Source organism: Mesoplodon densirostris, chromosome 15, assembly GCF_025265405.1.
Source record: "Mesoplodon densirostris isolate mMesDen1 chromosome 15, mMesDen1 primary haplotype, whole genome shotgun sequence".
In the NCBI taxonomy this organism is placed as follows: Eukaryota; Metazoa; Chordata; class Mammalia; order Artiodactyla; family Ziphiidae; genus Mesoplodon; species Mesoplodon densirostris.
In genome coordinates this window covers 83,427,993-83,451,535 of record NC_082675.1, presented here as the reverse complement: position 1 = coordinate 83,451,535, position 23,543 = coordinate 83,427,993, and positions in this window count along the sequence as shown.

Here is a 23,543-nt window from a genome sequence, read left to right as displayed (position 1 = left end):
AAAGCAATCCTGAGAAAGAAAAACGGAGCTGGAGGAATCAGGCACCCTGACTTCAGACTATACTACAAAGCTACAGTAATCAAGACAGTATGGTACTGGGACAAAAACAGAAATATAGATCAATGGAACAGGATAGAAAGCCCAGAGATAAACCCACGCACATATGGTCACCTTATCTTTGATAAAGGTGGCAAAAATATACAATGGAGAAAAGACATGCTCTTCAATAAGTGGTGCTGGGAAAACTGGACAGCTACCTATAAAAGAATGAAATTAGAACACTCCCTAACACCATACACAAAAATAAACTCAAAATGGATTAAAGACCTAAATGTAAGGCCAGACACTAGAAAACTCTTAGAGGAAAACATAGGCAGAACACTCTATGACATAAATCACAGCAAGATCCTTTTTGACCCACCTCCTAGAGAAATAGAAACAAAAACAAAAATAAAAAAATGGGACCTAATGAAATTTAAAAGCTTTTGCACAGCAAAGGAAACAATAAACAAGACCAAAAGACAACACTCAGAATGGAAGAAAGTATTTGCAAATGAATCAATGGACAAAGGATTAATCTCCAAAATTTACAAGCAGCTCATGCAGCTCAGTGTCAAAAAACCAAACAACCCAATCCAAAAATGGGCAGAAGACCTAAATAGACATTTCTCCAAAGAAGATATACAGATTGCCAACAAACACATGAAAGAATGCTCAACATCATTAATCATTAGAGAAATGCAAATCAAAACTACAATGAGATATCATCTCACACCTGTCAGAATGGCCATCATCAAAAAATCTAGAAACAATGAATGCTGGAGAGGGTGTGGAGAAAAGGGAACCCTCTTGCACTGCTGGTGGGAATGTGAATTGGTACAGCCACTATGGAGAACAGTATGGAGGTTCCTTAAAAAACTACAAATAGAACTACCATATGACCCAGCAATCCCTCTACTGGGCCTATACCCTGAGAAAACCATAATTGAAAAAGAGTCATGTACCACAATGTTCATTGCAGCTCTATTTACAATAGCCCAGAGATGGAAACAACCTAAGTGTCCATCATCAGATGAATGGATAAAGAAGATGTGGCACATATATACAATGGAATATTACTCAGCCATAAAAAGAAATGAAATTGAGCTCTTTGTAGTGAGGTGGATGGACCTAGAGTCTATCATACAGAGTGAAGTAAGTCAGAAAGAGAAAAATAAATACCGTATGCTATAAGGAATCTTAAAAAAAAAAAGGTTCTGGAAAACCTAGGGGCAGGACAGGAATAAAGATGCAGATGTAGAGAATGGACTTGAGGACACAGGGAGGGGGAAGGGTAAACTGTGACAAAGTGAGAGAGTGGCATGGACATATATACACTAACAAATGTAAAACAGATAGCTAGTGGGAAGCAGCCGCATAGCACAGGGAGATCAGCTCGGTGCTTTGTGACCACCTAGAGGGGTGGGATAGGGAGGGTGGAAGGAAGATGCAAGAGGGAAGAGATATGGGTATATATGTATATGTATAGCTGATTCACTTTGTTATAAAGCAGAAACTAACAGATGATTGTAAAGCAATTATATGCCAATACAGATGTTAAAAAAAAAAAAGAAGAAGGTGCCAAATCGACTACCATCATCCAGTAGGCAGATTTTTGGTCCCCATGACCTTCATCCCCTCATGCCATGCCCAGGAGTTACATGGCAAAACATGTCATTTAGATTATTCATCAAGTGACCGCACGATAGGGAGGTCCTCCTGGATGATGTGTGGGCCCCGCATTAATCACATGAGCCCTTGAAAAAGAGCTTCTTACCAGATGAGAAAGAAAAAGTCAAAGAGAACAATCAAAAGGCATCAGGAGAACAATCAGAGCACGAGAAACAGAGCATCCAGCCAGCTTGGAGATGGAGGGCCCCAGGGAAAGCATGAGAAGGAAAATGATTCTGCCAAGAACCACTGAGGTTGGGAGAGGGCCCTGGGCCCCAGGTGAGAAGCTTACTCTGGACAACACTTTGATTTCAGCCTCGTGAGACCCCGACCAGGGAGACCAGCTGAGCCCCCGGTACTTCTGACCTTCAGAAGTGAGATGATACCCGAGTGTTCTTTTAGGCTGCTAAATTTATGGTGATTTGTTACCCCAAAAACAGAAAAGTAACATACATGGTCACCTCTGAAAAGAGGAAGGAGATTAATTGGGGAGAAGGTTTAGATTCATACACATTGTTTGAACTTTTAACAACAGGAATATATTTGTTTATTACATATGCATCTTCATTTCAAAATGATAAAAACAAACACTAACCTTCAAACAGCACGCAAAACACTGACCAGCGAAAACTAGTTTTGCCTCGTAAATGGGTTATTGGTTAATCAAATTGAAACAGCACCAGCTTAAACTGGTTTGGCCTCCCGGAATAGGTTGTTAATTAATCAAACCTAGAGTTATTTTACAGAGGCAACACTGCACAGGTGCAAGACGGGAACCCACGCCTCCAGGATGACCCTGGAGCCAAGAGTCTGCAGTTCACGGCACTCAAAGAATAGAAATGTTGCCACTGGAGCCCTTTACAAAGCAAGAAGCTGGTCAATAAAGAAAATCAGGATCCCAGCAGCACATGTAGCTTATATGGATTGATTAGCAACTAGCCGATCAGCTTCCAAGTTTGAAATTCCCCTAACTCCTTACATTGTGCCCCAAACCCTGGGTGAAGAGACAGATTGGAGAGCTGGCCTCCTGTCTGCTTGCTAGTGCACCTCCATAAAGCTCTTTCTTTTCTCAAAAGCCAGTGCCACAGTGTTAGGGGAACCACCGAGTGAAACCGCCCGCCCTGGCCAGGCACCATAGTAACCGCTTGCATGAGTTCTCTTACACCGGGAGGTCCAGGTAAGGAACGGGGAACTAACAAGCTACCACCAACCGGAAGAATTCGGGGAAGGTCAAAAGGAGAGAGGAGACGCCAGTCCACATGGCCTACCGACCTCCTAGGAGCCTCCTCGCTGAATCCATCTTGGCTGGGCGATGACCAGGAAGGACCCTGAGTCAGAGTGATTGGCCAGAGACAACCCGGAAACTAACCCCATTACCATAAAACCGAGACTGCGAGCCACCGCGAGACTCCCTTACCCTGCAGCTCTCCGCCCAGGCGCCCCTTCCCGATAAGGTCTCTTGCTTTGTCAGCGCGTGTGTCTCCTTGGACAATTCATTTCCGAGTGTCAGACAAGAGCCCTCTCTCGGGCCCTGGAAGGCGTCCTCCTTCCTGCAACAACAGGATTGGCTTTCACGTGAGTCAGGCAGCAAGAGCGTGCTTAGAACCACTCGGCTCAAGAAGTCGGGTTAAGTACGAACACGTGGGTGGGCAGAACCTGAACGTAGAATGAGATAAATGAGATAAATATCTCTCAGATTTTAAATAAACGTATATGGAGATTTGTTTGGTTCGGTCCATTCATTTTGTTCTAAATCTATTGCTAAACATATGGATACTCTATAAATTTGATAAATGGATCGATCTTTAAGTGAACGAACATGGTTTTCTCAGAATTTTTATGAGAGTACTTGAGAGTGTGGGAAATATTTCATCCGAAGAATTAAAATATCAATACTAATAAAGACTTGTCTTTTTTTCCCCAGAGAGCCGATGAGAACTGTGAGCACTGATTTATCTGACTGCTTTTTATAGTCAAATGCTGTCAAAGTAGAAACAATTACACTTCAGCAACATATTTTACTGCCATTTAAGAAAATGCCCACACGTGCAGGCATCTTAGCAATCATAAGAAACACCTTCTGAACGTTTTTATATGCTTCATACTTGAATGAGTCTCACACACCAAAATTACATAAGACACTGTTTCAACCATTCAGAACAGTAAGAATCCTTACAGTCCCAATGCCCTCAAAAATGTTAGCCTACCACTCCACGGCACACCAGCTTGGTAGTTTTAATGCATGTATAATATTTTTAGGGAATTTACACTGAGTTTAAATTTATAGATTTGAATAACTCACATATATTTTATGTTTCACTGTTTAACAAGTTAATTTAGATTTTCAAAATATGCATGCAAATAAACTCCGTAAAGAGACATTTTCCTCTCCATTGGAGGATGACTTTTCTCACACATATTTTCTGAAGAACAGGTTCCCAAGAGATTTCTAACAATGGTTTTTCTGCTTCATTTTCACAGCCATTAGTCATATTTAATTAATACGACACAATCCTTTCTGAGTTTTGTCCTCACATAATGATTGAAGAATGAGCCAGTCTGTCACCTATTCATTTATACACGGCCTATTTTTCTCACGCAGAAATGCTAACATAGATACTATATCACAAACAGGATAAGAAGGAAAAATATTCCTTTTTTACATGACCTCTTAAATTTCACTAAACAATTAGCCAGAGCAGGCTAAGAGGAAAAAAAACCAAATGTTTTTTAAATCACTGGATAGCAAAATAACAGGAAAATTTATAAAAACCTAGGAAACAAACAAGAATGACTAAAGAATACAAATTAGTGAATTAATAGAAAGTATTCCCTAAGTTTGGATATTTCCTAAGTCACTAAACATTAAGAAAGGCATGGATAACTTTGAGTTGCCCTCTCCCATGGATTCCCCACCCTACCTGTTGATTCATCATTTCTAGTTTTCCCATATAACTGTTTTCACAGTTGGAAACAACAGTTGTATTTTCTTTGAATATGTGTTCTCGAAAAATGAAAAGCAAATTATTCTGTAGCTACATTTTAGATTTTCTTGATAGCTAAGTGTGGATACTTAGTTCTCTCCTGATAAAATCAAGCATGTAGTATACCTGGCATCTAGTAAGCACCTGGTAAATTTGTTAAATATATGAATCTAATAGACATTCTATGATTCCGAAATCTGAAGTCATAGAACTTATCTAATGTCATTAAGGACACCCAACCAGGAATTACCACTGCCCTTGTTTTTTTTTCTTCTCCCTATAGTTCCACCAAATTCAGAAACCAGATTTTAAATAATATTAATGCAAAATGCCAGATCAGAGAAGAAAGCAGTGGGTGTGCTTTACATCAGAATTACCACCCACACCCACAGTAGAAAGAAGCAAAGAGGAGACCTTACTGTACAAGATCTTGACTTCTTGAAGCGCAATCATTCAGGAGGTCAGGGGTTGGGCATTTCTCCTCATCCCTAGCTGCCTCCTTAATTCCAGAGCTCCAGGGCCATGTGTGCTTTGCAAAAGCAATTAAGACAGAATGAGGTAAGTGGGGCAGGAAGATGGAGAAGAGCCTTGAGCTGTTATTTACGAGGCCACAAACGTACACTTAAGAATTAATTTTTTTTTAAGTACACACACTACATAAGCTAAACCTGGAGGATTTAAGCTACAAAAATAAATTAACTCATAGAGTTAACTCTAATTATATTTTTAACTCTAATGAAGAATAAAAAGTTAGGTTTTTTTTCCAATCACTTGCAGCGACATATGAAGGATGGATGGGAAGCAAGAATTCTGTTCCACACTGAACTCAACATGTCAGGTAGGCAGCTGGATACAAAGATTTATAGCCCAGGGGAGAAGTTTGTGCTGCAGTCCAGTTGGGGGGTATAAGCATACAGAGAATTCCTGATGCCATGATGTAACCCAGGGAGGGAAGGTCATCCAGGAACGGGAGGTCCAGGCTCCAGCCTTGACGCACTTTGCTATTCAGTGATGACAGAGGTGACAAGGAGGAATCGACAAAGACTCCATCTAAGAAGGAGCAGGCAGTGTGGAGTAGAGAAGAGAGAGCGGACCGCACTTCACAGAAGCAGTGGGAGAGTGTGTGGAAGGGACTGAGGCTGCGGGCTCGAGTGCACTAAGCCTAGGGGAGTGTCTCAGGATCCAGCCGCAGGGGAGACTGAGGCACCAGGGCAGTCTCAGGGGAGACGTGGCAACAGCAGCCCGACGGGAGGACAGTGAGACGCGAGGTGAGAAGTGTCCTGCCCTCCGTCCCACGAAGCCGGCTACAACTTCTGCCTCCTTCGCTTCCGCCCCGTCATTTTGTCCCACGTGACCTGCGCTTCTCTGGCTCCGCTCTTCCTTATTCAGTCCAGGTGGCCGAGTCACTAAAGCACTTCCTCAGCGACTCCCAGCGAGGGTTTACGACCCAGGCTTCGTCCTCTAGGACGCAGGAAACCAGAGGCTGCTGTGTGCTGCTGCGTCCCCTGGGAGCCAGCGGTGAAGCATGACCTCCGACCAGGGATGACCTTCGACCCACCAGCCCCAGATATCCCCTGGGGAAGTTACGTCACCCAGCCCTGTACCCTTAAGGTTTACATGATCAGAGGTGATGGTTTCCAGCGTGATGATCACTCGCACAAGAGGATAAGGTAAAGTTCTACCCGAGTCTAAAGCTACCACTCCCACCTGGCCATGTTGCCTCTCCTGCTAGTGGGTCAAGACAAGAAAGGACCCTGGGCTGCCCCGGATGCCTTTCATAGGGGATAGGTCTTTGCAGCAACCAATCCTGGGAAGAAGAAGAAAAGAACACACCTCCCCCACCCCAGCCCCCAAGGATAAGCCCAGATCACCTCACCTGTGCAGGCAGAGCAGCTGAAATGCTGGCCGGAGCTTAGGATGGGCGCAGAGAGGACGCTGATGCTCGTTGCAATTACGGTCCTGAAAGCAGACGCAGCCGTGGGTTCTGCAGTGTCTTCTATGACTAATGCAATTGTATTGAGTCTTTGGGGGAGAGTGCAGCTGACGCTACATTAAGGGGAACCCTGTGATGCTGAGAGGAGTGGATTTCAGCGGTGCTCGGGTGCTGTGTTGGACGCCTCTCCCTTCCTGACCAAGGCTTGGAGGTCCCCCAGAGATGGACAGTATCTCTGGAAATAACTCTGACTGCTTCCACCAACCTCAGAGCACTAAATATATTTCGCAGTTTCACTTGGTGTTATAGGAGTTAATCAAAGTCATTCTTGTCCTGCCAAAACTTGATCAAGATTCTGGCCTAGGGCTTCCCTGGTGGCGCAGTGGTTGAGAGTCCACCTGCCGATGCAGGGGACACGGGTTTGTGCCCCGGTCCGGGAAGATCCCACATGCCGCGGAGCGGCTGGGCCCGTGAGCCATGGCCGCTGGGCCTGTGTGTCCGGAGCCTGTGCTCCACAAAGGGAGAGGCCACAACAGTGAGAGGCCCGTGTACCGCAAAAAAAAAAAAAAAAAAACGATTCTGGCCTAAAGCTATGGGCTCTACCCAGGATGCTCCATGGGAGGCCACGCCGTGGACAGTGCTAGACCAGAACCAAGGCCTGGCTTCCCCACGTCACAGGAGCTGGTGGAGGGAGGGCGGTGGGCAGAGGACAGGCTCGCAGGGGCATCTTGTTCTGGCCTTTGCTGACCTTCACCAGGTATCTTCCCTTCCTGTGTCTGCTCTGAGGGAGGGGGTGGTATAGATTCAAGGGCAGATGAGGAACCTAGTAAAACCTCTCGTGAGAGTCAGTTCCAGAAGTGATTCAGAAGCTGCGCATGTTAGATTCAGAGAGGATGTGTACGAATAAGGTAGCCCCTCTGGCTGAGGCTAATGAAAACCTGCTTCCAGACAGGGTTGCCCGAGCAGAAAGGAGGCCCCTGGGTGGAAACGGGAGGCTGTGCTGACAGGTCAAACATGGGAACCCTGAACAAACTGGCCCTGCTCTCTCAGTGCAGCCCTCGGGGGGCATCTCCATCCCAGGGAACCTGGGGAGCTGGATAGTCTGAGGTGGGGAGTGTGGCCAAAGTTTGGAGTTTGCCCTGAGGTGGATTCTTGCCTCTTCAGTTAGGGGTAGAAACGTGGCAGTAAGTTACTAGGGAGACCATGGTGGGGGGGGGGGGGGCGGGTAGGGCAGGCAGGACCTCCCAGGGCAGCACATCACGTGGCCTCAGCATCTCCCGGCCATCGTGGTTCAGAAACATTTCCTCCGGCCCTGATAGTTAATCCTCTTACAGCCTTTATTATGATGATCCCTGGTTTCTGTGTCTTTCTCTCCCACCTCTCTCCTATAAAGACACAAAGCATCCCGGGCTGTTTTGTTATCCAGCCCGTGTCTCTCTGCATGGCTCATGTTAAGGAAAACATCTGGTTGTTTGCCTCATTCCTGTTTTACTAAGAGGACGGTTTATTGGCATCTGCTTGTTTTGCTGAAATGTGCTTCACAGGCATGCAAACCCCACTTAAGGAAATGGTATCCATCCCCACCCTCTGAAGCACCGTGGTCCCTTCAGAACTGCAGCAACCTCTCATGTCAGCTCCACAATCACCACGTGCAGCCCTCGACCCAGACCCAAGATGCATTTTAGCATTCTCCTCTCAGCTCCAGACAAGAGAAGATGCATAGACAAAGTAATGCTAGCTTGCTAAATGCTCAATCTTTTCCGGAAATACATGGATGAGGATTAATGAAATTTATTAGTTATGAATTCCTGGTATTTATCCATGTTTAAATTGTACCATATATGCTAAGTACCAAGAAAGATAGGTCCTTTTCTCAACTTCTGATAATTACATTTAAAAATAAGAGAAGCGTAGGGGGCTTCCCTGGTGGCGCAGTGGTTGAGAATCTGCCTGCCAATGCAGGGGACACGGGTTCGTGCCCTGGCCTGGGAAGATCCCACATGCCGCGGAGCAACTAGGCCCGTGTGCCACAACTACTGAGCCTGCGAGTCCGGAGCCTGTGCTCTGCAACAGGAGAGGCCGCGATAGTAAGAGGCCCGCGCACTGCGATGAAGAGTGGCCCCCGCTTGCCACAACTAGAGAAAGCCCTCACACAGAAACGAAGACGCAACACAGCAAAAATAAATTAATTAATTAATAAACTCCTACCCCCAACATCTAAAATAAATAAATAAATAAATAAGAGATGCACAAACCACAGCCACAAACATGTTGGGATATTACATATTTACCTCCTAGGTCACTAGTACTAGATGCAACAGCCAAGGTTAGCAATTGATATGAGTAAGAGCTAGTCAAATGCCTGCCCTTCTCAGGTGTTATGCTGGGAACCAGAGCTGATCAGACAAGGTGTTGCCTTCAGGAAGCTCACAGTATCATGGTGAAAATATGTGAGCAATGCATGGTGAGTACTGAGCAGCTTGCCAGTAACACAGCAGAAGCATCTAATCCAGACCCAGGGAGGAGGAGGCTGAGTGAAGAGTGGGTGAAACAGTCACAGAATACCTCCTGGAGTACAGGGTCACCTAGGCTGAATCTTAACGTAGAGGATTTAGCTAAGTAGAAAAGAGAACAGAGAAAAGGGCAAACATGCTATCCAGGTAGAAGAAAAGCTTCCCATGAAACGCAGTATGTTTCTATGAGCAACATAACAGCTCGTGTTAAATGACATTTTGAAGTAGGAAGTGGTGTATCTATTCTTTACAACCCAGTCCTAGTCTTGAATCTCCACCGAGATACAGCCTGAAAAACTCAGATCTACGTGCACACTAAAAATGTGTTATCTTTCTCAATTCTCCATTTATGTAGGCAACAAATATTTTTGAGCACCTACTGTGTGCCAGATACAGTGATTAGCATTGAAGATACAAGAGGGACCAAGACAGACCACATCGCTGCCTTTAAAGAACTAATACTCTGATGGGCTCAAAGTAAACACGTATAAGTACTTTAAGAAAACTAAATGATCCAATGATCTAGAATGGCCTGTCCAACATGGTGGCTACCTGTCACATGTACTATTTAAATTTAAATTAATTAAAAGTGAATAAAATTTAAAATTCCGTTACTCAGCAGCACTAGACATGTTTCAAGTGCTCAACAGGCACATAGGATACTATATTGGAAAGCACGCCATAGAACATGTCTATCACCACAAATACTTCAGTTAGGGCTTCCGTGGTGGCGCAGTGGTTGAGAGTCCGCCTGCCGATGCAGGGGACACGGGTTCGTGCCCCGGCCCGGGAAGATCCCACATGCCGCGGAGCAGCTGGGCCCGTGAGCTATGGCCGCTGAGCCTGCGTGTCCGGAGCCTGTGCTCCGCAACGGGAGAGGCCATAACGGGAGAGGCCCACGTACGGCAAAAAAAAAAAAAAAAAAAAACTTCAGTTGGACCTTTCCCATGTAAAAAAGTCTCCCGTGCTTACAGTAATGAAATAAGGACTTTGTCAGAGACCCACTGACTGACAGCTGATTCCGAATACTAACTCATCAACAAAAGTCTACCATTACTTTAAAAATTCTGCCGAAACACAATTCTTTATAAATTGTGATTTCACCAAAGTAAGATACAACATACCTCCAATATAAACTTTGATGTGTGATCCTTTATATTTTGGACACAAGATTAAGAATATGCTTTTATTGCCTCCATTCCTGAGATGTCATTAGAATGATGAATAATAAACAGCCACAATAATTTTCTTAAATGAGAGGGAGATTTGGCCAAAGATTACAAGATGGCCCAGATGCAGGAGACGTGAATGATGAAGCACAGCAGGAAAATCACAGGCCAGAAGATGCCCTGTGGGGACCTCCATTGAGCCAGTTGCCAATTTGGAGGAACTCAAGACTCAGAAGTGCCAGGAAAGAAGGAGTAGGAGATATGGGGATAAAAACAGCCTATAAATGTTGATTCCCCACTCCACTCCCAACTTCCATGTGCAAAACACTTGGCAGCCTGTTTTTATAATACAAGTCACAGAAAAAGATGCTCTTCCCTAAAGAAATTGGGAATAATGTTGAGAAGAATTGGGGAGGCCATCATAGGGGACACAGCACCAAACGAAGCCACGTGTAGCTTGGCATTTTAGAATATATCAAAAACTAACCCATGCCTTCTGGGGTCTGTTTGTTAGTGCTTCATTCTTAAATATGAATGGGCAACCAAGCATCACCAGACATTTGAGGATATTCTGCAACATAAAGACCAAGGTTTAAAAAAACAAAACAAAACAAAAAGATCCCAGGATTTAAAAAAAAAAAAAAAAAAAAAAAAAAGGAAAAAGACACAAGGCAGGAAATAGAACTTTTTTTTAAAGTCTAATTTGGCGACCTCTTAGGAGATATTCCATCCCCAAATAATAACAATGGCTATGAAAAAGGAAAAATCAGAGAATCAGAAAAGACTCAGAGATTAAAAATATAATTGCCAACAATGTTAGTAGGAGGATAGGAAGAAGATAAATTTAAAATATCTCGTAGAAAAATAGAACAAAGAGAAGAGATGACAGTTTTTCAATAAAATAAAAAAAGAAATCCAGTTTGTTTTCCACCAAACTAATAGATTCCAAACAGAGATCACAAGGAACAGAAAAAAGAAATTAATCAGATAATTTTTAGAACCCTGAGAATAAAGAGAAGATATTAAGGCTTCCACAGAAGATAGAGGAAAATCACCTACAAAGGAGAAAGAATTAAATTTCCCATCACTAGTACTGGATGGCAGATGACAATGTAGCAACATCTTCAGATTTCTGATGGGAAAGTCATTCTTAACAGAAATTTCTATAGAAGTCAACCAATTAATCGATTTTAAGTGCCAAATGGAGACATTTTTAAACATCGTAGGACTCACAATACTTATTTCCTTCTTAGTAACTTTATTAAGAATGTAAATCAGCAAAAGGAAGGACTAAGTCAAGAAAAAGGATGAGAAAGAGGAAATCAGGGGATATAGGAATGAGTGGACCCAATTGAGGAGAGCTATGAAGGGGGTCCCTAGGTGAGAGCTATGTAGCAGTCCTAGGAAAAAGCCACTTAAGATCAGAGAAAAAAGATAAAGGTCTCAGAGAGAGACCTTTGGGTAAAAGGGAAATTAACAAAATAGTTGGTATGATATTGACTTATTTAAAAATGAGGGGACTTCCCTGATGGTCCAGTGGCCAAGACTCCACACTCCCAATGCAGGGGGCCCGGGTTCAATCCCGGGTCAGGGAACTAGGTCACACATGCCGCAATTAAGAGTCCACATGCTGCAACTAAAGATCCTGCATGACCCAACTAAAGATTCCACATGCTGCAACTGAGACCTGATGCAGCCAAATAAATAAATAATAAACATGAAAAAAAATTAGACTATGATAAAGGCAAAGAGTCAAGTTGTTTTTTAAAAAGTCAATAGAAACTCCATGTGAAACAGAGTTCAAAAACAAAGACAGGGCTTCCCTGGTGGCGCAGTGGTTAAGAGTCCACCTGCTAATGCAGGGGACACGGGTTCGAGCCCTGGTCCGGGAAGATCCCACATGCCGCAGAGCGACTAAGCCTGTGCGCCACAACTACTGAAGCCCACATGCCTAGAGCTCGTGCTCTGCAACAAGAGAAGCCACTGCAATAAGAAGCCCGCACACCACAACGAAGAGTAGCCCCCGTTCATCACAACTAGAGAAAGCCTGCAAGCAGCAACAAAGACCCAACACAGCCAAAAATAAATAAATTAATTAAAAAAAAAAAAACAAAGACAATACAATCATTATACTACATGGCCCTCTAGTGAACAACAAGCACATACTGAGATCAAGTAAACTATTCTATTTTCAAGTTCTTATCAAAATCTCGACAAAGAGGACAATTTTGGTTATAGAATAAAATGAAAGGTTATGTGAAGAAATCACAGAAAACAAGAGCTAGAAATTCAGAAGAGCTGAAAGAATAATGTTATTGTTATCTTCATATCATGAAGTGAGGAATCAAGAGCTATTGCCTATAACTGATGAAACAAGAAATACAAAGGTAAAATACTACTTAGAGTCTAAAAATAATCAATCAAGGAACTAAAATTAGTAATACAATCCTTCTGGGATGGAGACAGAGAAGTTTGGTTTACTAATTCAAGGAGTCCTCTCACAAAACAAGTATGTGTCTAAAAGTGACGAATCAAGAAACAACAATTTAAACATATTAGCAATATATAGTGGTAAATGCCAGAGAAAAGGGTTGATTGAGGTGAAGATGGTTCCCTCTGAGAACTGGAAATACAGAAGGGGAGGAAGTTGTTATTCACTCTAAATGCCTCTGTACCGTATGATTTTTTAACCTCAAGCATGTAACACTTGATCATATTTGTACAGTACTCTATAATAATAACAGCAACAGTTTTTATTGTTGACAAAGTGAGGATTTCAAGGCAGGCAGTTTCAAGGCCACCACAAAATTAATTTGATGCCTCCCCTAAGTTACATTTAGGGAAAGGAAATTAGAAAAAAACCAATTTAACCTGTAGCATTTTATAGACCAGTGGACTCCAAGTGTGATTCCTAGGCCAGCAATATCGGCAACACCGAAAAACTTTTGAGAAATTTGCTCAAAGTATTATGTGCATGTGGTTAAAAATCAACCAGTCTTGGGGCTTCCCTGGTGGCGCAGTGGTTGAGAGTCCGCCTGCCGATGCAGGGGACGCGGGTTCGTGCCCCGGTCCGGGAGGATCCCGCATGCCGTGGAGCGGCTGGGCCCGTGAGCCATGGCCGCTGAGTCTGCGCGTCCGGAGCCTGTGCTTCGCAACGGGAGAGGCCACAACAGTGAGAGGCCCGCGTACTGCAAAAAAAAAAAAAAAAAAAAAAAATCAACCAGTCCCCATCGACGACATACTGAATCAAAAATGGTGGAGATGGGCTTCAGCAATCTCTGTTATTAAGCCCCCCTGTAGATTCTGATGCCTTCTGAAATGTAAGAACCACAGTTAGGGACGTAGAGAAAAGCTGGAAAGAACAGACACCCAATCATTAATAAATAAAGCTCTGGGAAGAACTTCTGTATTCTTGGTTTTTAACTGTCAAGCGTTATTTTCATAATAAATATAGTTTATACAGGGGCAAATGTTAGTATGTATATGTGTGTATCTGCATAGAAAATTACAGAAATTTTCCAGAACCACCAAAGTATTTACTTAAATATGCTTACTTTCCTAGAAAAATAAATGGTAAGTTTTAACAAAAACTTAGAGAATTTATCATCCACAGTCAAACCTGTCTGAAAGAATTATTAAAGGATATACTACCTCATCAAGAAGAAACATACTGAATGAAAAGTATCAAAAGGTACAAACTTCTAGTTATAAAATAAATCCATCATGGGGATGTAATGCAGGGCATGGTGACTATAGTTAATAATACTGTATTACATATTTAAAAGTTGCTAAGAGAGGGGATCTTAACAGTTCTCACCACGAGAAAAAAAATTGGTAACTATGAATGGTGATGGATGTTACATTTGTCACTTTTTATATTAGACATTAAAACTGAAAAATTCAGGGCCTCCCTGGTGGCGCAAGTGGTTGAGAGTCCGCCTGCCGATGCAGGGGATACGGGTTCGTGCCCCGGTCTGGGAGGATCCCATATGCCGCGGAGCGGCTGGGCCCGTGAGCCATGGCCGCTGAGCCTGCGCGTCCGGAGCCTGCGCGTCCGGAGCCTGTGCTCCGCAACGGGGAGGCCACAACAGTGAGAGGCCCGCATACCGCAAAAAAAAAAAAAAAAAAACTGAAAAATTCAAAAGTATGTATTTATTTTAAATGAATAATGATAAACCCATTATTTTTTAAAGAAAATGATATATTTTTATAAATAATTATATTCATAATTATATTTCCCACAGAAAAGAATTGTGAGAAGAGTGGCAATGTTTTACATTTTTGCAAATATCTTTAATGTTTGGCTTAATAGAAGCAGCTGAATTTTCATATAAGGGTCTATATTCAATATGTTGAGGGGTTACTCTTGCTCAAGTATATGAAAAGTATCTGACTTAATTCAGATATATACTTAAGAAAAGGAAAAGTATTTTCATAGCTATTTTCAGATGATTGTGGATATTATTTCTTTTTTGAAACTACACCAAAACTCAGTAAGTGGAAGTTTTTCTAAATTTAGCTACCATGTGGAAACTTAAATTGCCTAAGTAAATATTTTTACTCTATTACATTAAAATCGATTGGTCTATCTTTTACATTGGATCGTTCTCTTACCACACATAATTCTGTGACATTATACATTGATACTTTTTAGAAAATATTGGTTTACTGAGTTATACTGATCTTCCACATGTTCACACATTTCACTACACAATATCAAAAAGTTACCTTTGTATCACCATTGAGCTCGTCAGAAAAATCTTTAAGAACTGGGAAGTTTTCAAGCTCAGGATAGACACAAGTTTTCAAAAATGTAAGTTTTTACCTGAAATTTCCAATTTTATCCTTGGCAACAAATATAGTATTTTGTTTTCTTGAACTGACATTTTTAAGGAAAGGTCTGTCGAATACACAAATCTGAACAGCCATAGATGTGTATGGTTGTGTATCAGTGGCTCTTTCAAGGAAAAATGGTATTCTATGCAAAAAGCCAATAGTTCAGCTCACAATTCAACCTCATGATAGCCTTTGTACTTCAATATAAAGCAAAAATGTTTTGTGTATACTTCCCATTTTGTCACACAAAATATTAAAAAGATGTTTACTCAAGGGTCAACATTTAATAAAATTAATAAATTGTATTATGTCATTGAGGACAAAAAAAAATAGATGGGAAGTTTTAGATAGATGTGCTTCCTAAACACCATAGGATAGAAAACCAAGACGGAGTTGAACATATGTACAGATACAACAAACATACCAGAAGCTGAATTAAAATTCTAAATAAGTGCATACACAGAAACCAAATTATTTCCCACAACATCTCTCTCTAGCATGACAATATTTATGTCTCTGACATTCCTAAATGCCACATCCATACAAAACACACTGGCAAGAAAATTGTTAATTAACCAAAACAGATGAAATTTCTTCCTCACCAATTTTATTCTAATGCCAGCAAAAGAGGCCAAATTATTCGTCAAATAAATGTATTGTACTGCTCATCATATCTTATTTTCAAATATCAAAGTTTAAGTTAACATAATCTCAGCCTTTTAAATTCCTGCTTCCATTCAACTAGACACCTTTTGGATCATATTCTAAAGTAAAGAAAACTTTTAGGTTAGAGAATTTCTAACCTAAAGTTCTAATAAAAAGTTCTATTTCTACTAAAAGCTATGTGTGTATAAAATATTTTAGAAAGAATATAGAAGAGAGAGAACTGAAAGGAGAAAAAGGAAAGAACAGATGACAAGGATGACTGTGATTCAAGTTCAAATTAAAGAATAAAGCAGGTATAAAATGAAAAGAATACAGAAAAAAAGACAGGAAGCCTGGGTGTCTCCAAAGAAATCTGATGATAGAGTCATAAAATAAAACGGACCTGGGGAAAATGGAGATTTAAAAACCATCATTATACTCGATTTATATAATCCAGTTAAACTGCCTGTTAGAAAAACATCTGGTGCACATCTAGCTGCAATTTTTTTGTAGCTGCTCTCTTTTCAGAAGATTTATTTGCAACAGTGCTGTATGATTAAAATTCCATAACAAAGGTGGATGCAAGTATAAGTATTTCCCTAGCTCCAAATTCTGAAAAGTTCTCTTTCTCCTCTTCTGGAAGAACGGAAAGGTCTGAGATAATTTTTTAATAATAAAAATTAAAAATTAAACATTTATTAAGGGATATCAAAGTAAATATACGTTAAACCTGCAATGCAGCCCACAGCGTATTATTGACACATGTCTTTTTTTAGATTACTCCCTCTTCTGGTCTTGAAGGTATGTAATAATTAAAATACGTATGTTTTCATAGAAGTACTAGTTGCTTTACAATGTACTTTCAGTTTTACTAATGAAATAAAAATCACAAAACATTAACAGGCGGTCTATTCTAACCTATGTATAGGGACACATCAGAAGCTTCTTCCTTGTATGCCAGCTCTTTCCTGGCTATAACGCAAGGACCACTTTTGTGATCGTTATTAGTATTGAAATGTCAAGTCAACATCCATATCTATCACCGTTTAAAAGCCTTGAAGTATAAGCAAACATTTTATAACAAAAATACAGGCAACCATTACATAAAATTCAATTGCCTTCAATCATTTAGTTAAAATTATTTGTAATTCATCCAATTCCCCTCTAACCACCTTACAGATAAGAACATTTCATTCACACATGTTGATCCAATAACAAGTCCCTGGACCTGACACACAGTAGGACTCCAACAAATGGCTGTTGTATCGAATTGAACCCAGGTCCATGAAAATTGCTTTCTTAGCTTTCTGTATTTTATCTATTCATGTGCTGCTGTGGACTGAATGTTTGTGTTCTCCCAAAATTCATATATTAAAATCTAATCCCTGATGTGATGGTATAAAGAGGTGGGGACTTTAGGAAGGTCATTAGGTCATGAAGGTGGGGCCCACATGAATGGGATTATTGTCCTTATAAAAGAGACCCCGGGGCTTCCCTGGTGGCGCAGTGGTTGAGAGTCCGCCTGACGATGCAGGGGACACAGGTTCGTGCCCCGGTCTGGGAAGTTCCCACATGCCGTGGAGCAGCTGGGCCCGTGAGCCACGGCCGCTGAGCCTGCGCGTCCGGAGCCTGTGCTCCGCAACGGGAGAGGCCACAACAGTGAGAGGCCCGCGTACCGCAAAAAAAAAAGAGAGAGAGACCCCAGAGAGTTCTCTCTTGCCCCTTCCATCATGCAAGGACACAAGGATAAGACTGCATCTACCAAGAACCAGGAAGAGGGTCCTCACCAGACACTGAATTTTCAGATGCCTTCATCTTGGACATTCAGCCTACAGAATTTTGAGAAATAAATGTCTGCTGTTTAAGCCACCAGTCTGTGGTATTGTTGTTATAGCAGCCGGACAGACAATGAATTAAATTCACTTGATTATATGTGATCTTCAGGTGTTTAATCATCACATGGTCACATCACAATCATTTATGATCACTAACGCATTTCTTTGTTTTTTAAAAGCCTTGTATTTTAGTTGAGATGAGGCCGAAAGATTTTGAAATGAGAATGGGAGAATTGCTTCCGAAATCAAAGTATAAACACAACGGTAGATCAGGGCACATAAATGAAGTTGGAAAAGAATTGTTCACAAATTGCACAACTAGACATCACCCTAATTATACATTTAGCTTTTTTAATCCAAATGGTGGGCTGTCTGTCCTGGAAGCACAGAACAGTATCTTGCAGAAAAGGGCCTGCAAGGATGGTGCCCATCCCAGGAGAGTCCCAGAGAAAAGTCTATCACCAGCAAAGCAACCCCTTTTGTGGAAATGCTAGTGACAAATATTTAAAGCCTCTAAGTCCCTCCATGCTTGCTTATAAATCTTTTAAGTTTTTATGTTTCCACTGCTAGTCACCTGGCATCCTAATCTCATAAAACCTGGGCTTTATAAACCCGGCTCATGAGCTTCACCAGGGTGTCAGCTTTGCTCTCAGGATGCTGACAAGGCGGGATGTTTGGCTTTGCTCTATTTCACGCGTTCAGGCACTTCAGGGGACGAGCAGGAGGTCTCCCCGGTGGCGCCCTCTTGTGCCCGTTCTTTGAAGCTCCTAAACTCATCCAACCTCATCACGTCCCATGGAAGTAAAAGTACAGATTTTATGTCCTATTTTACCAACTGACTCTTAGAATTTTAGGGAGCTTAGGTTTTCCACAGGGGGAGGTCACTGAGGAATGATCAGTGAGTTCCCCAGGCCGCCTTTCAGCATTCCAGCAACGTCCACTCTGCTGCCCCTGAGGCGGGATTCACCTGAGCACGGCCCTGCACCTCACTGCCCACAGCTGCTCCCTGTTGGGTGCCAGCGTTCCCTGGTGGCCAGGAATGTGGCTGCGGCACGTCCTGCGGACCTGAAGTCGAGTGGTGTCTCAGCCACTTTGAAAAGGGAGTGAGCGGTACGGCGGCAGGGGGACCTGGCAAGCTGCCCTCTGGAAGGGTGAGCTCTGGGCCATCTCACTTCCTCACCACTGAAGGCCTGTCCTCTGTGCTGGCTCTGGCACCTCGTGGGCCCCGGCAGATCCCAGGACAAGAAAGTCCCCACCTTACAGCCCCGCCCCACCCCCTTCCGGGAGTCCCTCTCAGGCTGGGAGCTGCTGCACACAGCGCTTTGCTACCTCCACCTCCCGACCTGGTCCAGCAGGCCTGGGGGGAGGCCTGGCCCTGGGACCAGCAGCTCCCCAGGAAACTGTGCTGAGCACCAGAGCTGCGGGCACGGCTGCAGGGCCTCTGTGCCCTCGTAGGCGGAAAGGCTTACCCAGATCTCTGCAGCACCAAAGGCTGTCCGCCAATCGTCTTCACACTGGGACAGCTGTTTTTCCTTTCCAACCTAAAACAGCTCTGCAGAGAAGGCCTGATGCCTTCCAAGCCTCAGGTCTCACTTCTGAAAGCCCGCCGGCCACCCTGAGAAATCTCTGGGGAGATCGGGACAGCACGATGAGTTAGGGGCAGCAGAAGCAAGGCCTCGGCAACCAGAAAGCTGACAGGTACGAGAGGCCTCGGTGAAGAGCAAGCGTTTCATAGGGGAGCATCTTCAGCCCACAGTCCCAAGTCCAAGCCCAGTGAGAGGCTCTGTGGGTGTCAGGCACAGCCTCATAATCAAAAAAGAAGGAAATCCAAAAAGAGGGGATACATGTATATGTATAACTGATTCATTCTGCTGTACAGTAGAAACTAACACAGCACTGTACAGCAACTATACTCCAATAGAATTTTTTTTTTTTTTTTTAAGTGCCCAGGGCTTCCCTGGTGGTGCAGTGGTTGAGAGTCTGCCTGCCGATGCAGGGGACACGGGTTCGTGCTCCGGTCCGGGAAGATCCCACGTGCCGCAGAGCGGCTGGGCCCGTGAGCCATGGCTGCTGAGCCTGTGCGTCCGGAGCCTGTGCTCCGCAACGGGAGAGGCCACAACAGTGAGAGGCCCGCGTACCGCAAAAAAAAAAAAAAAAGTGCCCAGGACACTGTCCATCCCTCCCACGTGTGGGATCTCTGGCTCCTTCCAGCACCACTGGCTGCCATGGAAACCAGCAGGGGGCTAGGAGTAAGTTACATCAATTGGAGGGGTAGAGAGAGATGTAAAGTTTGCCTTATTTTTCAAAACCCTAACTTAAAAATGTGACTTCTGGGCTTCCCTGGTGGTGCAGTGGTTAAGAATCCGCCTGCCAATGCAAGAGACACGGGTTCGAGCCCCGGTCCGGGAATATCCCACATGCCGCGGAGCAACTGAGCCCGTGCGCCACAGCTACTGATCCCGCATGCTGCAACTACCGAAGCCCGCGTGCCTAGAGCCCGTGCTCCGCAACAGGAGAAGCCACCGCAATGAGGAGCCCATGCACCGCAACAAAGAGTAGCCCCTGCTCACCGCAACTAGAGAAAGCCCATGCGCAGCAACGAAGACCCAACGCAGCCAAAAATAAATAAATAAATTTATTTTTTTTAAAAATGTGACCTCTGTGTCCATTGCCCTGCATGAAGCCCTCCATCTTTGAAAAGTAGAGCTGCTCTGCAATATTGGGGACATATTTATACTAAAAAAAAAAAAAAAAAAAAAAAACTATTCTTGTAAAACTAAACATACTCCTATCATATCATCCAGTAATTACACTCCTTGGCATTTATTCAAAGTTGCTGAAAACATGTCCACACAAAAATCTGCACATGGATATTTATGGCAGCTTTATTCGTAATTGCCAAAACTTGGAAGCAACCAAGATATCCTTTGGCACATGAATGGATAAATAAACCAGTCCATCCAGACAATGGAATATTATTCAGCAATAAAAAGAAATGAGCTATCGAGCCATGGAAAGACATGGGGGAAACTTAAATGCATATTACTAAGTGAAAGACGCCAATCTGAAAAGGCTACATACCGTATGATTCCAAATATATGACATTCTAGAAAAGGCAAAACTACGGAGACAATGAAACAATCACTGGTTGCTAGGAGTTTCAGGAGAAGAGGGATGGAGCACAGAGGACTTTTAGGGCAATGAAAGGACTCTGAATGACACTAAAATTGTGGATACGTGTCATTATACATTTGTCAAACCCCATAGAATGCACCACAGCAAGAGTGAGCCCTAAGGCAAACTGTGGCCTTTGGGTGGTGACGATGCGTCCATGTAGGTTCATCCTTGGTTAACAAACGCCCCACTCTGGGAAGGGTGCTGATTATGGAGAAGGCTGTGCATGAATGGGGGAAGGAAGTATACGGGAACTCGCTACACTTTCTGCTCCATTGTGCTGTGAGTCTAAACTGCTCTTAAGGTCTATTAAAAGGCTAAAAAAAAAAAAAAAAGTATTCATTGTTGAGCTGAAATTCAGTTTTAACAGGTGTCCTACATTTTTATTTGCTAAATCTAGCAATCCTGTTGGAAAAGCATGGAAATTTCAAATTACAAAAATCATAATGAAGATTTCAATACAGTGGCCATACTGTGAGCCTCGGCAGGTGCCCCATGTTACGGACCTGCTGAGACACCCCAGTTTTGTCGAGGGAGGGTTTAGATGGCTGGATACCCCCAGTGCTGGAGGCGTTTGGCTCCCTCTAATGACCCCCAGAATTTAAAATAAATTTTTTACATTAATGTCTAGTCTCTTAAACTAACACTCTTTGTTTATATGAGGTTTACATTTGATCACAGGATTTTCTGTGTACGTGTGTGCTTTTTTCAGTCGTTTCATTAAAGCCCATGAAATCAGCAACTGGGATTTCAAATATTTCAGTGTTCACCAGTAACCCAAAAAAATGACATCCAAAAAATGTTCTCGATAAACACTTCTTAAATTATTCTTCTCTTGTCTCAGATATTTTAAAAGTAACACACCTGACCTTTAAAGCAACATGCTTTCTTTCCATTAATGGGACTGTTTCTTAGAAGATCATTTACATGACCTCCGTATAAATGTAATATTTTATTTATTTGAGCAGCAATCTCCACCAAACTCTGCAGAGCCAGGATTAGCATCTCTATATTTCTGAAGTCACCTGTCGACACAGGGTTGAATAATTACATTTAGCAATCTATAACCTCGGGCAATTCCAGTTGCTACAGCTTTGCCCAGACTGAGATTTCAGGCATCAGCACATCACCAAGATAACAATAAAGCTCATAAAACTGAACCTATTATCTGCCAAACACATCACTGGATACTTGCATCTTGGAGAGAAGTCTGTTATAGAGATACTGACACACATCACCCCCTCCCATCCCACTACATACCTACAATATTATTGTTGACAGGAAACACCAACTAAGGCTTGTCATCAGGCATAATCGGCTGATCTGCCTGGGACAGATTTAATTTACTGACATAAAACATTCTCATTTTCTGCCTGCCTGGGTTAGGTGTATGCCTGAGAGGTCACAGGGTGTAATAATGCCCACCCTGGGGGCTGACTGCAGGTCACCAATTACAACTGGACATTGGAAATTCTTTGCCACACACACACACAAAAAAAAAACTATGATGAATATGAAGGGACTTCCAAGCTATTCACACTTTCTTTGTTGCTTTTACTTAGAGGTTTTTCTCAAATGCAAAGCCAAGACAAAACAGCTCAGCATAGCATTCATTTTTAATGACTCTCAAGGTAGCATGTAAATCCATGCTCAGCGTGCATTAACTCTCATCAGGATTTTAACAACTGGCCTAAATCTTGTCTTTGCCCACACTGGATCAATACCCTCAGCACACGCGTGGTAATGCCAAGGCAGGCAGGGCAGAGCTGCAGAATTCCTAACAGCTGGTTGGAAATAGGGAAAAGCACAAGCAACTTTAACTCAGTGAAGACAGTCTCTCCTTCTCTTGTGGAGGGCACACACTAACCCCCCAAGCCAGAAAGAGACAGATCAGGGGCTTTACTATTTATTCTCAGGGAACAGAGAAGCCCGCTGGGGAGTCCATGGGCTCACAAACATTAAGAACAAGGCCCCTAATCAGGAACAAGAGTTTTGGTCTCCAGCGCCTCTGTAAAGAAAATCTAGAACACACCTTTTGCTCTTCAGCAAAATCTGAGAATTCAGACACAGCAAGGTCACCCATATCTCACCCTTGGAATAACATACAGCAACGCCTAAGAATGAAAATTAAAGTTAGCCATCAAGATATACACGTTGGGAATTTCACGCTAGTCTAAAAGTCCCTCAGTCACAATAAATGACACTTCCTATCCTCTGCGCCTTGGACGTGACGGAACAAATTAGCCACACGGCACTCCGTGAAGGAAACCATCAAGGCCCACCCCACCTCCGTCCCTCATGATGACAAGTAAATATAGGTCTTTGTGCCTTTGGAGAATGCCTACTGGTATGTGAAAAATCCCACCAGAGGATAAAATACGTTATTAAAAACAAAGGAAAATTCCATATGCACTCTGCAGAAAGAAACCATTCTGTGCTCTGTGGCCCAAGTACACATACTTGCTTTTAGATGTGGTGTCCAGTGCCCATGTATAAAACAGAACTTCGGGTTTCATGTCTGGTGCAGAAAACACCCACTGCCCCTGAATCACCTGCCACGGGCGTGAGGTGTCTCTCTGGGTCTTTTCATTTGCTCTAGCAAGCGAGGTGTGTGCCTTTTACGACTTCTCCGTGATGAAACTCAGAGATGGTGACTCAGAGAACAGGAACTGAACTGTGCCTGAGACATGGGCTGCCGTGAATAAGGGGGAAAAGGTAAACTGGTTACTTTGGCTGCTAATTTA